Below are 6,134 nucleotides of genomic sequence, written 5' to 3' on the forward strand. Positions count from 1 at the left end.
ACTTGCTGGATATGATTAGTATAGCTGGATTGAGTTATCTGAGATAACCGCGCGTTCATGCGCTGGTTAAAAGGGGATATGTATCGATAGTAGAAACATTGATCAGCAACACTGCTATTGGCTGCTCAGCGTGGCCAAAGAGCGGCTCAGTTTTTCTCCTCAGCAGAGCAAGAACTAATAGTCGAAGTTTATTCGGAATTTTAATGTTTAACCAAAACGCCACGGAACACCTCAAAGTCTGCGAAAGCCAGGAGAGAGGGCTGGCAAAAAGTAGCAGACAATTTAAATCCGTTAGAAGTGGCCATGTTAGATGTTTTTATCACTTATTAGCCTATATTTTTGTATTTTAATAATTGCATAATTACTTTGTTCATTGTAATGTCAGAGTCATCACACTAGAACATGGGAACAAATAAAAGTGAAATACAAAAATATTCTACATAATGGTAATTTTTAGTTATATTATAGTCTCTTTTATAAAAGGCACTGTTAAATAAATGGGTGTCTGTTTATAAAAGCAACCAAGAAAAAGATCTTAGTAGCCTACACTGCGAATGAAACTTGCTTTTTGTTTGAAGTTTTGTTTGAAAAAGACTTTGATTTTGATTGAATTAGATAAAGAAAGATAAAGAAAGAAATGTGGAAATCAATATTGTTATCCTGAGATTTATGAATTTTTACATTTTGAAATCAATTTAAAAAATGAAGAAATTGTTAAAATTATAAATCATAATAATAGGAATATGTATTCTGTGATAATTAGGAAATTTTGAGTAATGAAGAAACTTTTATGAGTTAGACTTTGATGTAGTTATGTAGATGAGATATATAAAACTGAGCAATAGAATTTAAGCAATTCACTGCTTTTGAATTTAGGCAATCACTTAAAGTGACGAATAAATAATAAGATATTAACTGCACCGGTCTAAATATTATACTTTCTATATGAAGGCGTCTAGAATTTGTATCCCGTTATCCCTTGTGGGAGACAGTGTGAAAACTGATCCATTGCAGAGATTCTAAGAGTCAATTGTTTATGTTTAACTAGGATATTTTTTGTGCATAGTATGAGAATGAGATTGGGTGACCAACTTTAAATAGAAATTGTGATTTGAACAACCACATAACAGACATATTAGAGCCATTTTATTTTGGTTTCTTGTAAAAAAGAAAAGACAAATAATTATTTTTGTTTACATTATACACTGTATTATAATAATAATTAGAGTTTTCCTGCTTTTTCCTGCGTCTTTGCAAAGAAGAAGTGCTTGCTTTTTTCCGCAATGAAGTACTAAGCTTTTTAATAAATTGAAGAATTGCTGTGTTGTAAACCAGAAGAGACTTTTGGAAATTAAGCTGTTTAATTTGATTTTTTGCGGTTCTTTGAGTGTTCAAGATTTCAGACAGCTGCCTTGAAAAGAAGGGATGACTGCAGAAAAATGAAAGAGGAAGTGGGGCCTGCAGCCGCCCTCCTGAAAGAGGAAGTTGACAATTCTGAGAGGGGTCAGCATGGGGAGACTGAGACAGCCTGCAAAGATGACAGTTCACTTGAGACTTTTCCTAAAGACAATTTTGACATGCATTATGAAATTTTGTGGCAGGAGATGCAAAGGCCAGACCGAGGAGAGTGTCATCAGCCTGACGATCCAATGTATCAGCCTGAAGTTCAACTGAATGACAATCCACACAGAAAGACAATCAGCCTTGTGGGCTAGGTGCTGCCTTTTCAATGATCACTACAGAGACCGTATCAAATTGAGTTATTTTTTAACTTGATTGTTTTTGATTATCCACTGGTTTCAGCAATTCTTCATATTTCTTAAACTAACTCTTTGAATATGCTTTCAATTGGTACCAGTCAGTAACAGCTCTTCTGCAGGAAGTTCAATAGCGGAAGTTAACAATCAGTTAAAACTGAGGCTGGATTCTCTAGAAAAGACATTATATTAACCAACTAGTGGTAAAAAGCATTAATAGGTTATTGACATTGCAGAATTCTATGGAAAATAAAAAATACAATATAGGCCACAAGGCGTCTAAAGAGAAATTATGACTAGAAAAGCAAAAATATTGGTCACTCCATTTCATTTAAAGGTAATTTTCTAGATTCAATAGAAACAATGTTTTCTAATTATACACATTTGAAATCACATGCTGTCATCACCAGGGGTACGAGATGGAAATGTTATTTTTTATTTTTGTCCATGGATCTAAGATTGTGTGAAGATTTCTAAATCTTCTTTTAAATGGCTTATGAGCAACAACAAAAAGTTTGAAAAATTGAAATTGTGCAATGAATGAAAAATTGCATTTGAGGGGTGGTCACGTGACCCATGCACGTGATGGTCGAGGGACTCTGATGCTCTGTCCAAACCTTCTTCCTTTTGCTAAATAACAATATATAGTATCGACAGCCAGTTATTTTCTACTCTGTATATTGTCAGCATAATGTACGGAAACAAAAAACAGGACTTCTCACCGTCCACAACTCCCTCTGGAAAGAAAAAGATGAAGCTAGCGAGCACTGAGGCTAATCTGACAGACGCCATTGCAGAGGCGCTTGCAAAACAACAAGTCTTGCTTGAAACTACGATTCAAAATGCAATTCGGATGGCTATGGAGGATGTTAAATCTTCTCTGATCGAGCTCCGCCAAGTAGTGCACTCTCAAACCAACACAGTGCGAGACTTGGGATCAAAGGTAGACAAGATTCAGGGTGAGACGCGACAGATGAAGAAAGATCTAAACTTGTGCACAACAGAGCAGCAAAGCCTCACCTTGAAAATCGCAGAGTTATGCCGCGTTCCAGGCAACCTGTAACCCGTGTTTTTCCAACTCGTAACTGGGAGTACATCGATCTAGTACGAGTTCACGGGTGGGAAGTCACGGGTTTGACTGCAGTGCACTTTCACGGGTATAAGGTTGGAAAAACACGGGTTACAGGTTGCCTGGAACGCGGCATTAGAAGACTGGTCTCGCCGTAATAATGTGCGTTTGGTGGGGCTGCCGCAGGGCCGGGAAGGGGATGACCCAATATAGGCTTCCTTCAAAAGATGCTCCCTATCTGGATACCCGCGCTGAAGAAGAAGGGACCGATCGAGATCGACCGCGCGCACAGAATCTAACTTATAGGGTTGAGTGGGGTAAAATGAGCCAGTGGGTAAGTTGACCCACCCCCTGTTTCTAGGCAACTATGCACATTTGGTGTCATGGGACCATACATTTTGAAGGACTCCATCATTTATATATTGCTGTGAAGAGGAGAAGCACATGGGACAAGAGGGAAGTTGTCTTTTCCACAAAAACACCTTTTTTTGCATGTGAAAGTAAATTTTCTGCATTTCAGGTATATTAGCTGTTTTGTCAAAGCAAATTGATCTAGATCTAGGTGAATCATTAAGCTAAAGGTTACCATGAATTGCTAAGCTAGGCCGTTTTTACCAAAATGGTGATTAGAAGTTTATTCGGAATTTTAATGTTTAACCAAAACGCCAGGGAACACCTCAAAGTCTGCGAAAGCCAGGAGAGAGGGCTGGCAAAGAGTAGCAGACAATTTAAATCCGTTAGAAGTGGCCATGTTAGATGTTTTTATCACTTATTAGCCTATATTTTTGTATTTTAATAATTGCATAATTACTTTGTGCATTGTAATGTCAGAGTCATCACACTAGAACATGGGAACAAATAAAAGTGAATTATAAAAATATTCTACATAATGGTAATTTTTAGTTATAGTCTCTTTTATAAAAGGCACTGTTAAATTAATGGTTGTCTGATTATAAAAGCAACCAAGAAAAAGGCTGAGAAAAAAATAGAAAAGATCTTAGTAGCCTACACTGTAAAATAATTTTTGCTGCATTAAATTAAGGCCTTATAGTCATTTCAGCTGTTAAATCTTGAGTAATGATGAATTGCTCTGACTTGTGAAAGTGAAAACTGATAAACTTATGTTAATGTAAAAATATTTTGCCATGAGTTACACATTTTTCCCGAGTGTAGATCATTGTATTGACATTGGGTCTCATTCATGAAACATTCGTAAATATACGAGTAAATATGTGAGTGATTTGCGCGTAAAGAGACATTCCCGAAAATTCTTCTCCTGATTCACAAATACTTCGTAAACGTCAGATTTGATAGTGAAATGTGTGTGTGGGTTAATGAATTCCAATCACTCGTAAATGGGACGCGCGTGCACGCTCATTCTCAATTACCATAAATCCCGCCAATTAAAACCGACTGACAGCTATATATGGGCATCATATTATGACACGAAACGAAGGATTTCAACATGTCTTCTCAAAAGCGAATGCTATTGTATTATTACATGTATAATTTTGGAAGAAAAAAAAAAAAAAAGCGAATGAAGAAGAGAAATTTCTCAGATGCAGAAATTGAAGTTTTATTATCAGAAGTTCATTCAAAACGCCACATTTTATTTTCAAGCGTACATAGTGGCGTATCAGGTCTTAAAAAAAAAGGATTTTTTTAGGTAATAGGCTACATGCTTTAGGTAAAAATGCTTGGCAGCATATTACAGATGCAGTTAATGGAGTTTCATCTTTTAATCGAACAGTCCCAGAAGTGAAAAGAAAATGGTTCGACATGAAGCTTGACTGCAACACTTGTAACTTGCGGACTTGTAAAAAAAAAAAAAAAAAAAAAAACATCTTGAATATAAAAAAATTAAAAAAACTTGTGGACTTGTGTTCCGTTTGCAGATGCTATTACTGGCTCTCGTAATACAAGTAAAAAGAAAAACCGTATGTAATTACTATATATAATACTTTTTCAAAATGCTGTGTAAATATGTACCCGATTACGTTGAATTAAAATGCAGTTTATTAATGAGCAAAACGTTCGGATGTTAAACGTACTATTTACGCGTGGCTGGGAGCAGGTGTAGATTTCTTTCGTACCAACTAACATTTGGGAAATACGAACATTTTAATGAATCCGAAAATTTACGCCAGAACCACTTTACACACGATTTACACAAAAATTCGTTCTGCTCGTGTTTCATGAATGAGACCCATTGTGTTTTCCTCTTTTGTGCACTTTTACATAATACACCAACACTTGTATCTGTTCCCAAGAAAGTGGCTGAAATATGTGCAGTAAGTGGACATTTTCTAACTTTCCAAAGGAAAGAAAGTATAAGACTTTGTAATGTCCATTTGTTTCCAGTGCACTGGACAGTGAATAAACCCTCTCAGATAACTGTCATATGGAGGAACTAGCCTGCAAGTGCATAAATAACTTTACTTAATTTATACTTTAGTATGCTTTATGGCTGCAATATAAGTTGCAGGATTCCACATCTACAGAAAGGCCTACAGAAGAGTCTGCACAGTCAGAGGAGACACAGGCCTACAGGCGGGCAGTGTATAGACAACTTTTCCTTTTTATTTGTTGCATGAGGCATGTGTCTAATATCTCTTGTTGCAGGCACTTGACCACTGGCTTTTCTTTACAAAGAACAATTGAAATAAAACTCAAGGAACTAAGCATATTTGTCTTTTATTAAACATTTAATGAAAAGTGTTTGTTTTTGTGGCAGTGTTGTGTAGTATGGCACATGCAACAATGTCACAGGCCCTGTCAGGTGTGCAACCCTCAGACTTTTCAGACACTGAAATCTTCCCTTTAGCCAAAGTTCATTTCATTGCCCTTGTCCTGGCTAGAGCTGCACTGTAACTGGTTTGGGTCAGGGAATGGGGTCATAAAACACCTGTCTGCAGGAACATGTCATAATCACCTATGAAGACATGCAGTTCTGTTAGGATCAGCATAAGTGTATGTAATACGGTGAGCTTGATATTTAATTGTGGAACTTTCCTTAATGTATATAAATGTGAATCTCTGCAAATTATAAGTCATGCACAGATCCTGGCCATTTTGCTTTCACTTTTGTGATATGGAAGATTTTAGTCAACTGCCTTTTTTTATTTGATATAATATTACTAATCTGGAATATTAAGAATCCCAATAGTAACTGGGCTGCACATTTACATTGTGAACCCCCTTTCTGTTCACATAATCCCCTTCATTGAGGCCTTGATGGCAGTCTATAGTCTATGGTACCAATCACGTTAGTGAAGCCTGAGTGACACATACTGTAATCGGCATGGTCA

The 6,134-nt window shown here is 36.5% G+C and overlaps 1 long non-coding RNA gene across 1 annotated transcript in view; it reads left to right on the plus strand.

The window, feature by feature from the left end:
- The first annotated feature begins 2,330 nt into the window (after positions 1–2,330).
- Positions 2,331–6,134, plus strand: part of LOC311076090 — a 25,941-nt gene continuing 22,137 nt past the window's right edge. Inside the window, exon 1 of the long non-coding RNA XR_014604614.1 lies at positions 2,331–3,160. This is a non-coding gene — a long non-coding RNA (uncharacterized lncRNA). The remainder of the gene's footprint in view (positions 3,161–6,134) is intronic.

Source organism: Abramis brama, assembly GCF_963993115.1.
Source record: "Abramis brama genome assembly, chromosome: 25".
Taxonomy (NCBI): Eukaryota; Metazoa; Chordata; class Actinopteri; order Cypriniformes; family Leuciscidae; genus Abramis; species Abramis brama.